At 44.2% G+C, this 17,222-nt stretch overlaps 1 protein-coding gene across 1 annotated transcript in view; it reads left to right on the forward strand.

Moving 5' to 3' along the window:
- The window catches only part of MARCHF11 (membrane associated ring-CH-type finger 11), a 43,463-nt gene that overhangs the window by 21,250 nt on the left and 4,991 nt on the right, over positions 1 to 17,222 (forward strand). The gene's annotated exons all lie outside the window — the stretch shown is intronic.

Raw genomic sequence — 17,222 nt, forward strand, 5'->3', positions numbered from 1 at the left:
AAAACAAACAAAAACTTGGCCCCCCTGACTACTCAACTCACTTTCCATAAATGTTAAATTTCCAGAGACATAATTTTCCGTATTTTGACATTTAAAAGGGAGGATCAATAGGTAAAATTATACCAAAGATTTGATGAAAAGGACTAATGAGAGTTCTGTTCTCTCATATATTTGCTAACCAGACTTCTCTATTTCCATCAAGGATAGGACAGATCCCTGAAGAATTTTCTCGTAGAACTACATATCTAGAACTACACCTCAGTGTTGTAACACTATTCTAGAAATAGTGTATAAGGGATAGGCTGCACTACAACAGTGAGATGAAGGAAGGAACTCATTGAAGAGTTCTGTTGACATCCTAAACAGATCAGAAACATTATATAATGCTAAGTATTTTACTTTATTTATTTTATTTTGAAAGTGGAGCTCAATGGCCACTTCTGCACTTGCCCAACTTCTGGAAGGGGCATGATAATGAGTGGAGCAGAAGGTGCAAATGAGGCATAGATTAAAATATCTTGTGCCTCCTTAGTATATTCCTGGGAGACCTTGCTTCCAGAAGATCCCCTTCTGGAAGCAAAAGCTGCCGTGTAGATGGGGCGCCTTTGAAAGGAAACAGGGATCCTTACAAAGCAAATCTCTCTTTGGGAAGACCCTTCTTCTGCAAACGTTTGTGGAAGAAAGGTCTTCCAGAAAGGGGATTTTCTTCCGAAGGAGCCCTGTTTACATGTCAGCTTTTGCTTCTGGAAGAGGATCTTCCAGAAGTGAGATCTCACAGGAATATGCTAATGAAGCTTGAGATATTTTAATCCACTCCTCATTTGCATCTTTCACTCTGCTCGTTACCATGCATCTTCCGGAATGTGGGGGTGAGTGCAGACATGGCCAACTGGTTTATGATGCCATCACTTAAAAAGAAAAAAATGCAACTTACAATTCCAAACTCCCAGTTGTCTGCTGTATATGAGGACACATTGTCTCTTATAATGCCATGTATACATTATCATACATTTCAATCGATAACATATTTATTTGAAACTAATTTTGTTAATTGAATTTATTCACTGGTTTAATCTCTTTAAGAAAACCAAACTCTCATCACTTCAAAATTTATTTTTTAGTATCAGTAGACATATAAAAATGCATTACGATATTAATCTTTAGACCTAAATGTATCAGTGGAATAGGATTGTGGATGTGCTAATAAGGAAATTCAATTCTAGTAAAGGACTGGTAAGAGTTATAGTCACTGGAGTGTCCAATGTGAATATTCATATCAAGGTTTAAAACAATGTACAGTAGTGATACAGGTCTTGGGCACTTGCCAGATATAGATATCTAAGTATATGCATATAATTACAGTTTTATAATTAATACTAATGGCCTTAATTAAGATCTCCATCTACATTTTTATAACCATAATTCCTTACTTGAACATTAACTTTTAATGATTTGCTCACCTTGATAATATTTTTCTGATTTGTCAACCTTGATTACTGTTTTTGGTTCTCTGTGCCTTAAATATTGAGTCTGTTCTGGTGTGGCTATGACCTGAAGAAGTGGGTCTGTCCCACGAAAGCTCATCACCTAATAAATTATTTTGTTTGTCTTTAAAGTGCTACTGGACTGCTTACTTGTTTTGATAGTACATAGATTAGCACAGCTCTCTCTCTTACTTTTTAATTGATGGTAACAATCAAAGTACAGTAAAAGCTCTGTTACCCGGCGAGTTGGAGGAATAGAGGGCATCTGTTAATTGAATGTTCTGTTACACAGGATTTTTTACAACGGAATACCAATTTTCAAAGGTTCAGAATACAATAACATGAATAAAGTATAAAATAGTATACAGGTAGTCACCAATCCAGTAATAGTACTGCACTGCTGAATGGCTGGTTTCTTGAAGCACTTGGGTGTCTGTGGGTTAAGTTTTCTATATAGTAGGTTATCTTATGACACGACATCACCACAGGTGATATGTGGCATATACCCAGACCACTAAATATGGACTTAACATTAAAACTATACTGAACATAATTTAATCTTTCTTTGATGATTCAGAAGGCACTTCAGGATCTTGCAGTGCCTCATTAAAATCGTCGTCTATTATTGTTGTAGCTGTATAACGGGTAGGAAGTTGGGCTGAATCTGTGATAACCCTAAGATACATCCTGGAAGCTGCTTTTTTAAAATAAATCCATGATTTTAGTTTGCTTATTTGTTTTCTGTCTCTTTTGCATCAAAGCAGAATGCTGAGTATACAGTTGCATAACTTGCTGGGCAGTATACCAGTCCTGGTTACTGTACTGAAGATTTTTATTGGGAGATATTAGAAATGCTGGTTCGTTGAGCTTTCTGGTCAATTGAATGCCAGATAACAGAGCTTTACTGCATGTAGGATTTAAAAAAAATAAATTATGTTACTCAATATCTCTAAATTACTAAACTTGTATCTGGAAATTAAGAAATAAATAAATTCACTACGTCTGGTAATAGTGCAACATTCCTGTGCTTCTGGGCAGTTCAGACCATTCAGGCTCAATACTATTTTAACTAATTATAAATATAATATTTTTATGCAGCCTATTGTAATTTAAGCATGCAGTCAAGAGCACTTACACATTTTAAAAATACCTATTAGCATTTTCAAATTTACTCTGTGTTAGAGGTTTTTATAACTTCTATAGGCGAAAGGATTTTTCAACTACTGTATGCTTCCCCCTTCTTTCCTCTGATCTATAAGGTGCTCCTAAGGATCATATGAGATTGAGCTCAACTCATTGTCATAGCTCTGGCTTGGGCTTGCCAACATCAGTTCACCACCCTATTGGACTTGTCAGTGCAAGATCCGATCCCACTGTCTCTCATCCCAGACCTCCTATCTCAAGAGCAAGGCTGTCTTGTTCATCTGAATCTCAAGTCTCTCCACCTCACAGCATGGGAGCTCTATGGCTGAACCTGCTGGAGCTTTCATGTTCTGAACAAGTGAGACAAGTCCTCCTGGGCAGTAGGAAGCCCTCTGTGACAGCTACCTATATATCTAAGTGGAAGAGAGTCTCTATTTGGGCAGCCCAGTAGGGTCCGTCCCCCACCTGGCACCAATCCCATTGGGTCTGGTATTCAGGGTTCATCAGTATTCTCTAAACCATTGCTGAAGGACCTAGATAGGGTTTATCCTCATATCAGAAATCTATTCTTTCCTGCAACCTCAACCTGGTCCTATCCAAATTTATGGGACATCGCTTTGCACCATTAGTTCTTCTTTGGGTGCTGTTCCTGTGGATGCTCCATGTATGGTAATGGTCATCCCCAGAGCCACAAATCAGAGCCTTTTCTAAGCAGTTGTGAGTTGGGCCATGCATGTGCAGCAAGTATCTCACACTGCCAGCAGTTCGGCAGTTGAGCGCAGCCTGACCTCCTCCCCTCAGTTCCTCTTCAACCACCCTAGGTCACAGATGGAGCTCTCTACCTCCTGAGGCACTTACTCTCCTCAGAGAAATGTGACCACTGCTGTGGTATGACAATGAGAGCCAGGAAAGACCAAGAGCTCCATATGCTCTTCTTTGAAAAGACTTTACAGTCTGATATGGAGCCCAACAACAAAGGGGTAGATCCCCCCAATTTGGAGATCAGCTTCCCTGACACCTAAGAGGCAAAGGGGACATAAGCAGTCAACCGCAAGGTCACTGCCACCTCAGCCATCCACCAGATGCAGCAGGAGGGGAAATCTACTGGTACCACAAGCACTTTGGCACACAGTCTCTCCAGGAACCGCTGCTGCGGCTCTGAGACAGTGCTCTGAGACCACGCATGCCTTGTCTACTTCACAGAAGCCACACTGAGAAACCCCAGTTCCTGTTCATGATTCATGCCATGCAGCACCAAACCAGGAAGCAGAGACACCTGCCAAGTGGCTCCATGACATGCAGCACCGTCACAGGCTGCATGGTCCACCCAAGCATCTCATGCTGAGCAGGATGCTCCATGTGAACAGCAAAAAAATCAAGCTGACACACAGGAGTTAGTTAAAAGAAAGATTCAAACTTCTTCTGCGGGGAGGCACTCATGCCTCTGCCCCCACCCCCACCTAGACAACAGTCAGCTACTCCCCATTGCCGTGCTCTCCATTCCTCAGGACATATCCATGGCTACATGGATAACCATAACCATGCTACACTTCACTGTGACCAAACGGGTACATTTTCCTCACAACATTCATCTCCTACAATGTCCTGAAGCTATCACCATTACAGGGACCAGCTTTACCATCCACAATAGTACCCTACCACACTACCCACTGCCACACTACCCACCACAGTGGGCCCCTAGGACTATTGGAAACCACAGAGACATCATTTGCATGATCTATCTCCTTCACCTTGGAGACTTCTGCCAGCTTCTCCATCCTGTACTATCCTGACCATGCTAGATTCCAGAGAGGAGGAGGGTGAGCTATCCAATGGTCAGGAAGGTTCACACTCCCCCCAACATGATCCTTCCCCCTCCCTAGATGAGACTGATTCCCAATGATATGCATGGCACCGACAATTTGAAATAATTTCAGACCTCTTCAAAAGAGTGGCCACTACACAAGAAGTCAAGCTTCAGTAAAGGAGAAGCAGCATCACCTTCTGAACAATATTCATCCAATCCATGAAGGGCAGAATAACGTTGCACATTGATGAGGCGATTATGGACATCTCAGATGATATCTGGAAAACATATTCTTCAGTTCCACCAACTTCCAAAAGGGTGGAGAAAAAGTATTTTGTTCTCCCAAAAGAGCCTGATTTTCTTTTCTCCCACCCCCAGCCCAATTCTTTGAATGTGGATGCTGCAAATTAAAGATACAAGACACCCCAGGTTAGATCCAGCATAAGGGACAAAAATTACAAGTAACTTTATCACTTTAGGAAAACATGTACTCATCAGCTACTCTGCAACTTAGGGTAGCGAATTACATGGCCTTATTAGAAAACCATGACTTTGGTAACTACTCTAAATTAGCCGAACTCATGAAGCATTTACCAGAGTCCAAAAGAACTATCCTTCAATTGATCATTCACCAAGGCCATACTATTCCCCTCACTGTGCTACTAGCAGCAATTGATGTAGCTGATGCAGCTGCAAGGGCAACAGTCACAGCAATAGTCATAAGAAGAGTGTCATGGTTACAGGCTTCAGGGGTCCCCAGAGGTCTTCAGAACAAAACAGAGGGCGTACCATTCAATAAGCTTAAGCTTTTGGCGGCCAACACTGATGAGATTCTGCCTGTTAGTAAGAACTCCCACACTACACTACACACTCTGGGGGCATATACACCATCATATAAGAGAAAGTGCAACAGGGCCAGAAACTGTCTCTACAACTGGCCACAGAACAAACCCTATGCTTATATCAGAAACAGACAACGTATCCAGAGGAGACGCCCTCAGCAACCACGCTCCTCAGACTCACAAGCTACCAAACAGCAAATTTGAAACATTGGTCAAGGGTCTGCACCACAACCCAGTACAACAACAAGGAGAAGGCTGCCTATTCCACTGGAGGCTCCACCCCATATCCATCAGTGGGGCACTATAACATCCAGCTGCTGGGTTTTGGCAATCGTACATATGGGTTACACCATCCTGTTTGCTTCCATCCCATCTATCCACCCTCCCCGTCCCTTTTCAGGGACCCTTCACACGAATTTCCTCTCAAACAAGAGATCGAGAGGCTTCTTCAACTTGGAGCCACAGGGAGAGTTCCCACTCCATACTGGGTAAGGGGCTTTTACTCAATGTATTTCCTCACCCAAAAGTGCACAGGAGGCTGGAGGTCAGTCCTGGATTTTCAGAAGCTGAACAAATTCCTGCACAACAGTGCTTCAAAATGGTCACCCTAGCCTCAATAATTCCAGCACTGGACAGAGCAGATTGATTCACAGTCCTCAACCTACAAGATGCATACTTTCACAATACATAACCATACATCTATCACACAGACCTTGGCTTCACAGTGGGAGGGGATTATTTTCAATACAAAGTCCTTCCCTTTGGCCTGTCATCCGCCTTGGGGGTCTTCTCCAAAGTCCTCACAGCCATGGTAGCATACTTCAGACAGCAGGAGTTGACAATTTTTCCTTACCTTGACTACTGCTTACTGAATGGTCATTTGCAAGGGGAGGCAATGGACATGATAACAAGAATCAAGTGACTGTTCAACTTACCGGGACTCTTAATTAGTGAATAAAAATTAACACTCAGTCCAGTTCCGGGCTTAGAATACATAGGAGCAAGACTTGATGCCACATCCGACAGGGCACACCTTCCGCAACACAGGTTCAATACCCTTCGAGGTCTAGTTCTCACCCTCATCACAAACCCATCCACCACAGTTCGTACTTGCCTTCAACTCATGGGATACATGGCTGCCATCAGAAATATGGTACAGTGTGTATGCCTCCGTTTCTGTGCCTTACAGCATTGGCTGGCATCGGTCTGCATGTCCTTATGTCATTTTTTGCACAAACAGGTGCTTGTGCCCGAGCAAGTACTGCAGTTACTCAAATGGTGGACATGTCCTCACAACCTCTTAAGTGGAATCCAATTTTTACTGGAGAAGCCTGCCATACAAATTACCATGGGTGCTTCACTAATGGGCTGGGGCATGCAGTTCCAAAGCAAAACTGTATGGGACAAATAGCTGTCACGTGAGGCTCTGTTACACATCAATGTTCTGAAACTCAGAGCTGTCAGAAATACCTGCAGACACTACCTCTGCCATAACCAACTGCTCAGATCATGGTCTCACAGACAACACAATCACTGTATATTACATAAACAGGCAGTGGGGAGTGCATTCCAGATCTCTGTGCACAGAGGCAGTCCACCTCTGGAACTGGTGTATAAGTTACGGGGTCACCTTAAAAGCCACATACTTACCAGGGGTCAACAATACCATGTCAGATGCCCTAAGCTGCCACTTTACAATTCAACACAAGTGGGAAACCCACCCAGCAGTCATGGATATCATCTTCTTCAAATTGGGCTATTCCCCCATGGATCTCTTCGCAACTCCAAACGCCAAGGCTGTGCCTACACTAGCAAGTACTTTCAAAAGCTTTTTCAAAAGAAAGGGCTCTTTTGAAAGATCCTGAGGAGCATCTACACACAAAAAGCATTCTTTTGAAAGTAAATTGAAAGAATGCGGCACTCCTTTCTAAATCATTCTTCCTTTCGAAAGCTTCTTTCAAAAGATAATGTACATAGATGCTCTGCAGGCCCTTTTTTTTGAAAGAGCAGCCCTCATGGTGCCTGATTTCTTGATCTCTGGCCCACTTTTAAAAGAGCAGGGGCTGTGTGGACACTCTCTTTCGAAAGAGAAGATCATTATTTTGATCTGCTTTTTTGTGTGTGGACGCACTATTTTGAAAGAAGTTATTTCAGAAGAGATCTTCTGGAAGGTCTTCTTTTGAAAGATCGCTATAGACGTAGTCCAAATATCCCAAATTTTGCTCTTGAGCAGGACTGGGGAGGAAATCCAGGGGCAATGGGCTTCTCCTCACATGGGATGAACCACTGTATTATGCCTTTCCTCCAATTCTGTTGATTCCCAAGATGTTGTGCAAAATTTAGCTTCACAATGCTTCGGTTATCTTGATAGCCCCTGCTTGGTCCAGGCAGATTTGGTTTTCAGTCTTTCAGGGCTTGTATCTCAAACCAGCTTACCAGTTACTGCATGAGCACTACTTACTAATTCCAGAATGGGGGGAAATTGTGCCACCTCTGCTCATGGCTCCTCAATGGTTTCATGACCATGCGATCCAGCGCTCTGAGCTTGTGAGAGATGTCCTACTGCATAGCAGGAGACAGTCCACCAGGATAACTTACCTGCAGAAATGGAGACTTTTGTCTCCTGGTGTTAGCGGACACAAACCCACCCCAATAAAGCTCTGACACAAATCATTCTGGACTACTTATCTTTAAGATGGAGGGATTATCTGTCTCTTTGATCAGGGTCCACCTGGCTGCGATATTGGCATTCCATGAATGGACTGTGGGGGCTTCTATATTTGCAAACCCACTATCACAGAGGTTCCTCAAAGGTCTTCTCAATCTCTATCCACTTCAGAGGGTGCCAATCTTACGTGGGACCTTAATCTGGGAAACTGATCTCATGAAGCCCCCCCTTCAAACCAGTGGCTTCGTGTACTGTAGCTGTACTCACCATGAAAGTTCTCTTTCATGTTGCCATAACTTCTGCAAGGAGAGGCAATGAAATAGGCACACTAATGGAGGGTCCCCCTATACAATATTCAGCGAAGATAAAGTGACTTTGAGGCTGCATCCGACGTGCCTCCCAAAGGTTGGCATGAGCTTCCATATAAAGGAATCCATTGTCCTTCCTGAATTCTTCCCAAAACCTCATGCTTCTCCCAGGGAGGCAATGCTGCATTTGTTAGATGTACCAAAAGCTTTGACATTTTCTATTGACAGAATTTGGGGTTTTCGAAAGCCCCATGGCTCTTTGCTGTGACAACTGGCCTTTCAAAGAGCAACTTCTTCTTGACTCAGCAAATTTCAAAATTGATAGCGACTTGCATTCTCCAGTGCCATTCACTCGATGGCAAACCACTACTAGCCTTATCAAGAGTCCATTCTACTTGGGCTACGGCAGCATCCACAGCATTCTTAAAAAATGTGCTGCTGAGAGACATTTATCAGGCAGCCATGTGGTCCTCTGATCATACGTTCTCTAAACATTATGCAATCATGCCCTAATTGGCAAACAATACAGTGGTGACTACAGCGGTTCTGTCTGCTGCCATTAAGAAGTAACTCTGAGTCCCACCAACTGTACGGGACACTGCCCTGTAGTCACCATACGTGGAGCACCCATGGGGACATCACGCAAAGGAGAAAAGGGAGTTACTCAACTTGTGCACTTCTTTGAGGTGTGTGGATGCTCCAAGACCCTCCCTTCCTCACTGCTACTTGGAGTAGGTCTGCCCTGTGGTAGATCAGGAACTGAGGGGAGGGGGTCAGGCCACACTCAACTGTCAAACTGCTGGCAGTATGAGATGCCTGCTGTGCATGTGCAGCCCAGCTAGCAACTGCTTAGATAAAGTTCCGATTTGTGGCTCTGGGGATGCCCATCACAATGCATGGAGCACCCATGGGGAACAGTCATTGCTGCACAAGGTAACGCCCTTCTTCCTGTTCCTTACTGTACCTGTTCTACAAGGTAACTTTTCTGGTGGCAGTCACCTCTGCTAGGAGGGACTCTGAGCTCAGGGAACTTATGTCAGAGACTCCCTACAATTTTTTAAAACAAAGATAAGTTACATCTCCACCCACATCCAGCATTCCTATTGTAGGTGGTCTTCACATTCCACATGAATCAGGACATTTTTCTCCCTGCATTTTACCTCAAACCTCACACTTTCCTGAGTGAGCAGCGGCTGCACTCTCTGGATGTATGGAGGGCCTTTTATAATGAAAGAACTAAAGTATTCAAAGAGCACAAGAGGATGAAGGATGTAATGGACATGAAGTGGCAGAAAGGATGAAGGGCCAACTTGTGTCATCTTAGCCTATTTCTTCATGGATCATGGTGTGTACCAGAGAGTGCTATAGTCTGTCAGGAACATGTCCTCTGTAGCTGTTAGTGCACTCTACCAGGGCACAGCCATCCTCAGCAGCTTTTCTGGCCCATCTGCAGAAGATATGTAGGGCAGCAACATGGTCTCCTATCCATACTTTTGAAGACCATTATGTTATCATGAACTAGTCTAGAGATGATGCAATCTTCAGCAGAGCAGTGTTCAAAGCTTTAACCCCACCTTCTACATTCAGGTTTGGAAATCACTTGATTTGAATGCAGATGAGCAAGCACTTGAAGAACGGTGGTCCTTTGAGATGTGTTGTCCATGTCCATTCCAATACCCACCTTCCTTGTCCTCTGTTGGAGTAACCTGCAAGAAGGTACTGAAGAGGGAATGGGTTCGCAGAGCTCTATATTGAGCACCATTTCAGCACTGCTCCAGGGGCCACCCTGACTAGCTGCTAGGGCAAATAACTTCTGCCTAATCTGCACATGCATGCACAGACACGTGGTTGAAATGGACATGAAGAACACCTCTTGAAGAACAAATTACAAGAAGGTATGCAACTGTTCTATATTAAGAACGTACACATTTAGAAACTTTGACTATTTTTAGTATTTTTCTGTTAAATCTGCTTGCATTTCATCCATAAACAATCCTATCCAGTAATATTAAAATATCGTATACATTTCAATCTGCCAACCTCACCATTCATTTGTATCAAGAGAAAAATTATCAAAGTTTACAGATCACCAGTATGCTACCCATTAAATAACTTATGTGGATTTTCTATTCAAGCCCATTTCCAGCTTATCCTGTTTCACAGGAAGTCAACTTTTGTTACATTTAAGGAAGAATAAAGGGGCTTTGTGTTACATTCCTTACATTCTGGGCGCAGGACAATGAACTACCAACATTGGTTTAACTGGTAACATGTGAGTTAAATTTGTGTCCGTTATTTCCTTCATCCTCTTCTGATCTTTCTCAGAAATTCTCCTTCCAGTTGCATCTGTGTCAAATATGGCAGTTCTGCAATTCTGCATCTGAACTGGGCATGAAGTTGTTCTCATGGGAAAACTGACAGTGCATGTAAGATTTGTAGAGAAGTCTTTTGCATTTGAACTAAATGGAATTGTGACTAGTCAAAGCTGTACACTGATATTGCCAGAGATTAGTACCTTGCTGTTTGGAATATCAGGGAGAGACAGATCAAGGAATTACATTACAGGAATTTAGGATTCAAAAACTTCAAGGAGTCATTGAGGAATAATACATCAGCTTCTGCTCATTAATTGTTTGGACCTGGCTGCTCTCCTTCATCACATTAGAACATAAGAATGGCCATTACTGGGTCAGCCCAAAGGTCCATCTAGCCCAGCATCCAGTCTTCTGACAGTGGCCAGTGCCAGGTGCCCCAGAGGAGGTGGACTGAACACAATGATCAAGTGACTTGTCTCTTTCCATCCAGCTCCAGCCTCTGACAAACAGAGGCCAGAGACACCATTCCTACCCACTGACTAATAGCCTTTTATGAACCTAACTGCCATGAATTTATCTAGCTCTTCTTTGAACTCTCTTATAGTCCTAGCCTTCACAGCCTCCTCTGGCAAGGAGTTCCACAGGTTGACTGTGTGCTGTCACGAAAACATGAAAAAGTATTTTCTTTTATTAGTTTTAAACCTGCTACCCATTAATTTCATTTGGTGTCCTCTAGTTCTTATATTATGGGAACAAATAAATAATTTTTCTTTATTCACTCTCTCCACACTGCTTAAACCTCCTCTAATGACACTTCAGATGGGAGCAATTCATCAGATTCATCACCCATAAAGGATGGTGCAGGTTTGGGAATCTCCCTAACATCCTCAGCCGTGAAGGCTGATGCAAAAAAATCATTTAGTCTCTCCGCAATATAAATAAATACATGGAGATACACATCTTATTGACCTGGAAGGTCATCAAGTCCAGTCTCCTGCCCTCTTAGCAGGAGCAAGCACTATCCTTTGTTTTTTTTAAACCTATTTACCCCAGATTCCTAAATGGCCCTCTTAAGGATTGAGCTCACAACCCTGTATTTAGCAGGCCACTGGTCAAAACACTGAACTATCCCTCCTTCCTGAGTGCTTCTTTGGTATCTCTATCATCTAGGGGCCCCACTGGTTGTTTAGCAGGCTTCCTGCTTCTAATTTACTTAAAAAACATTTTGCTATTACTTTTTGAGTTTTTGGCTAGCTGTTCCTCAAAATCTTTTTTGGCTTTTCTTATTACATTCTTATACTTAATTTGGCAGTGTTTCTGTTTCTTCTTATTTACCTCACTAAGATTGGACTTCCACTTTTTTAAAAGATGCCTTTTTATCACTCATTGCTTCTTTTACATGGTTGTTAAGCCATGGTGGCTCTTTTTTGGGTCTCTTACTAAGTTTTTAAATTTGGCATATACATTTAAGTTAGGCCTCTATTATGGTGTCCTTGAAAATTTGCCATGCAGCTTGCAAGGATTTAACTCCAGTCACTGTACCTTTTAATTTATGTTTAACTAACCTCCTCATTTTTGTGTAATTCCACTTTTTGAAATTAAATGCCAGCATGTTGGACAGCTGAGGTGTTCTTCCCACCACAGGAATGTTAAATGTTGTTCGGATCACTAGTCCCAAGTGATCCTGTAATAGTTACCTCCTGGCTCAGATCCTGTATTCCACTCAGTACGAGCCACACAGTTGGCAAAGGATGACTAAACATGTGATAATGGAACCTTTTTGAAGTAGCAGTTGCCAGCTTGTGTTTACACAATTCCCTTATTTGTAACATTCAGTGGCCGAATGGTATAACTGTACTATAGTACCTTTCTATTCAACAGTCAGAATAGTCCCAGAACTGTCTTTTTCCTTCATGATAAACAAATTTAGCTCTAAGTCATCATTGTAATTGTTGTTATTGTTAAACTTAGGTGTATTTAGATTTCATATTGTTTGACCAATAAACACATTTTTGTGGTCCCATCTAAATAGCAGTTTTAAGGGTGTGTTCCTTCTGTCTTGTGATGGTTGCTAGTTGACACAGATGTGCTTTTTATTTCATAGGGAAGAGCATCTAGCTAAAAATTGTCATGCTTACAAGGCCATGTAAAAAAGAGCACACAAGGACTAAGATTTCAATAGGCACTGCCAGTGCATTAGTCTGAGAGATCTTTTGTCCTCAGGCATGAGTAGCATATAACTAGTACGGTACAAAATATTTCAGCTGAATTTTTTCCAGAAAAAAAAAATCAGTGAGGCTGAAATATTTCATGGTTGTGTCTCAATTTTGCTGAATTTTTTAATTTAGGAAAAAACCATTCAGCATTTTAAAAGTAAATGTTTTACTTTTTGGTTCAAAATATGCCTTAATTTTATTTAAAAACATTAAAATATTAAGAAATGATCAAAATGAAGCATTTTGTTAAACCTGAAATGAACTGTAGAAGTTTTGATTTGCCAAACATTTTGGAAAATGTTGGTTTTGCTTTGCCCCAGAATATTTATTTTAGGGTGGGTAGGAGAAGAGGTAGTTGCTAACAAACTGGAAAATCCATGAGTCCAGTTTTTATGATGACTAAGACAGTTTTGGCATTGTAGGGTAGGTTCTTCTTACAGTGGTATCGTTTCTGAAAGACACCACAGTAAGAAGAAAAATGTGCTTACTGTTGGATCTGGCCAGATGCCACTGCAATCAGTTTGCTTAAATCTTAGATATCCTATGGATAAAGATTTCTTGGATCATGAGAGGTCAGATTGATCTGGTCACAGCTCTAGGAAGTCAGTTCTCTAGGACTCCCCAAGAAAATGACGAGCAGAGAACATGAAGGCAGCAGTGAAGATCACTTATTTCTCTTCACCCAAGCCGCTGGGATCAGTAGTTGTGCCAGATGTAGAGTCAGAGTCAGTACTAGGGGAGTACATTGAGTGAAATTCTTCAAAGTTTGCCCCTTTTATCTCATCTCCCTTTGCCAGATCTCTGTTTTATTGTAAGTCTTGTGATACTTAGTGTTTTATTTAAACTAACAGCTCCTCGAGACAAGTGAGTATATGAAAATCTCTACTTTCATTTAACAAGTTTTCAGCCCTTCTGGTTGCAGAGGAAAGTTTGTAAATATAACGTGAGCACACCTTGCTGTATTTTTTTTTAAAAAGAAAGCAAATAAAAAGGCACAACAGAATTGCAGGCATTAATAATTTAAAATATAGTAGCAAAGATCAAATGCCATCTATGTCTTCACTGTTAAATATTTATCAACCTTTCTTAAATATCTCTAATGACAGATATCCTACATATTAGGTATTTTATTCCAGTATTTAGCCACCCATTGGCCGTGTCTACACTAGCCCCAAACTTCAAAATTGCCATGCAAATGGACATTTCGAAGTTTACTAATGAAGCGCTGAAATACATATTCAGAGCTTCATTAGCATGCGGGGGCCGCGGCACTTCGAAATTGACGCGCCTTACTGCCGTGCGGCTCGTCCCGATGGGGCTCCTTTTTGAAAGGACCCTGCCTACTTCAAAGTCCCCTTATTCCTATGAGAAGGTGGGAATAAGGGGAGTTCGAAGTAGGTGGGGTCCTTTCGAAAAGGAGCCCTGTCGGGATGAGCTGCGCAGCAGCAAGGTGCATCAATTTCGAAGTGCCGCGGCCCCCGGCATGCTAATGAAGCACTGAATATGTATTTCAGCACTTCATTAGTAAACTTCGAAATGGCCATTTGCATGGCCATTTCGAAGTTTGGGGCTAGTGTAGACACGGCCTTACAGTAAGGACATTTTCCCTAATTCCCAACCTAAACCTCCCTCACTGCAATTTAAACCCATTGCTTCTTACCCAATTGTCACAATCTAAAGAGAATAATTCTTCACCCTCTTCCTTGTAACATCCTTTTAGGTACTTGAAAGCTGCTATCATGCTCCCTCCCAGACGTCTCTTTTCCAAACTAAAAAAACCCAATTCTTTGTATCATCTCTCATAGGTCATATTTTCTAGACCTTTGATCATTTTAGTTGCTCTTTTCTGGACCCTCTCCAATTTCTCCACATCTTTCCTAAAATGTGATGCCCAGAACTGGACACAATACTCCAGCTGAAGCCTCATCAGAGCAGAGTAGAGCAGAAGAATTACTTCTCATGTCTTGCTCACAACATTCCTGTTAGTGCATCCTGGAATCAAGTTTGCTTTTATTTTATTTGCAATCATGTCACACTGTTGACTCATACTCAGCTTGTGGTCCACTATGACCCGTACATCTACTCCATCTGAGGGACCCCCTTCCCATTTTTTATGGGTGAAACTGATTGTTCTTCCCTAAGCGGAGTACTTTGCACTTGTCCTTATTGAACTTCATCCTATTTTCTTCAGACCATTTCTCTAGTTTGTCCAGATCATTTTGGGTGCATCTACACTACAGCTCTGTTTCGAAAGAATGTATTTTGAAAGAGAACATCGAAAGATGTTCTTTCGAAATGGAGTGTCCACACACGCCAGTGGCGGCAGAATTTTCGATCCGTTATTTTGAAAGGCTCCCAGCACAATTTCGAAAGAGAGTGTCCACCCACAGCAGGGTTCCCTTTCAAAAGAGCAGGGGCTGGAAGTGCCACAGGCAGGGTTGCATGGGGGACGAGCCCTTCCGGGCCCTTCTGGGCAGATGGGGGACAGTGGGATGGGGTGGCAGGAGCAGCTGTGGGAGTGGGTGTCAATGGGGCGGCGGTTGGGGCTGGGTGGCCAACCACAGCCTCGGTCAGGGTGTTGAGGTTAGCTGCCACCCTGTCCCAGGCCTGCCGCTCCATCTCCAGCCACTCCCATGACACACAGGAAAAGTCCCGCAGTGCTGTGGTGTGGGCAGCCTCCCCCATGTCTTCCTCCCCACCCAGGTGGCACTGGTGGCCAGACTGCGGCGGGCCCGCGAAGGGACAGTGCGGGGTCCAGGTAGCTTCCCCTCGCCCTCTGTGGTGGGGCTGGTCCAGCTGCTAGCTACAGGAGCTGTGGAGACAAAAGTGGGGGATGGGGGGCCATGAGTCCCAAGCACTGAACCTTGTGCCCCCCCCACCGGGTGCCCTGTGATGCCCATGTCCTGAGGTTTCCTACACGGGTGCCAAGGGCACAGGCTGCCCCATGCTGTGACCCCCAGTCCCTCCACAGCCACCAGTCTGTGGTGCTATCCTGCCCATGTGGTGCTCAGCATCATGTGTCACCTCCCCGTCCGGGCCCAGGGAACGCAGCTGAATGGAGTCCACAGGACCTGGGGTCGTGGGCATGTGGGGGGGCTGCAGCAACCCTGGACAAGACCAGCTGTCCCCTCTTCAGTCCCGGGGTGGCTGGTGTGCGGGCCACCTACCTGTAAGTCCTTCCAGGAAGTCGGGCAAGGTATGGGTGGATGGGGCCTGGCTGGAAGGCCTGGATGGGATGTCGATGACAAGGGCCCCCCTCACTTGAGCCCTCATCTTCACTGGTGGTATCCAGCCTTCATGGGCACCTGGTGCCAGGCATGGGTCTGGGACGGTCCTCCTCCTCTGTCCCCATCTCGGGCTCCTGCTCCGACTCCAGGACCATCATGTCCAGCAGCATGGCTGGGGGTCCCACCTCCTTGGGCCCAAGGAAGCAGCCCAGCTCTTTATAGTAGGGGCAGATGGTGGATGCTGCCCCTGACCACCCAGCCATGTTCTGGGCCCTGCAATATTACTGGCATAGTTCCTTCACCTTGGACCTCACCTGGTCCAGGGTCCGGGTGGGGTGACCCCAGCCGGTGAGGCCCATGGCGAGGTGCTGGAACACCACTGCATTCCTGTGCCGGACCCCCATCTGGTGCAGGACCTCCTCAACTGCCCATAGGGCAAGGAGGTCGTGCACCTCAGCGTCTGTCCAGGAAGGGGCCTGGCACTTGGGGGGCTGGCTCCTCTCCGGGGAGGGCTCCCTGGTTTCTTTGGGGGGCCCCTCTAGTGGATGGGGATTGGGGGTGCTGGCCATGGTGCTGAGGAGGGCTCTGGGCTGGCTGGAGCATCATCTCAGGGAGTGTATTGCACAGCAACTTGGGCTCCCTGGTGCCTGCATGCACTCAGCTTCCTGCATGAAGGTTTCTGGGAACCTGCATCCTGAAACGCAGCCAGATGCTGGAGCCACAGAGCTCCGCTTGTGCTGGGAGTGGCGCTGCCGCCTGCCAGCGGATTGCAGCCATGGAGGACCCGCTTTTTCAAAAGAGCGGACCGCAGAGCATCTACACTTGTGCTCTTTTGAAATAATCTTTCAAAAGAGGGCACTCTTCCCATCCTGGGATGGGAGGACCAACTTGGAAAGAATGGGGGAGCTCTTCCAAAGTTAATTTTGAAAGAGCTCCGTGTGTGTAGATGCTCTACGGGTTCTTTCAAAAGAACTCGGTCTTTCAATCTGGATTTCAAATGTACTTGCTAGTGTAGACCCATCCATTGAGTTCTGGTCCTAGCCTCCAAAGCACTTTGTAACCTCTCCCAGGTTGGTATCATCTTCACACTTGATAAGCCTACTCTCTATGCAACAGTCCAAACCACTGATGAAAATATTGAACAGGACTGGTCCCAAAACTGACCCTTATCATGCATTTGACAAAGTGAGTCTTTGCCCAGGAAAGCTAATA

The sequence above is a fragment of the Carettochelys insculpta genome, chromosome 2 (assembly GCF_033958435.1).
Source record: "Carettochelys insculpta isolate YL-2023 chromosome 2, ASM3395843v1, whole genome shotgun sequence".
Taxonomy (NCBI): domain Eukaryota; kingdom Metazoa; phylum Chordata; order Testudines; family Carettochelyidae; genus Carettochelys; species Carettochelys insculpta.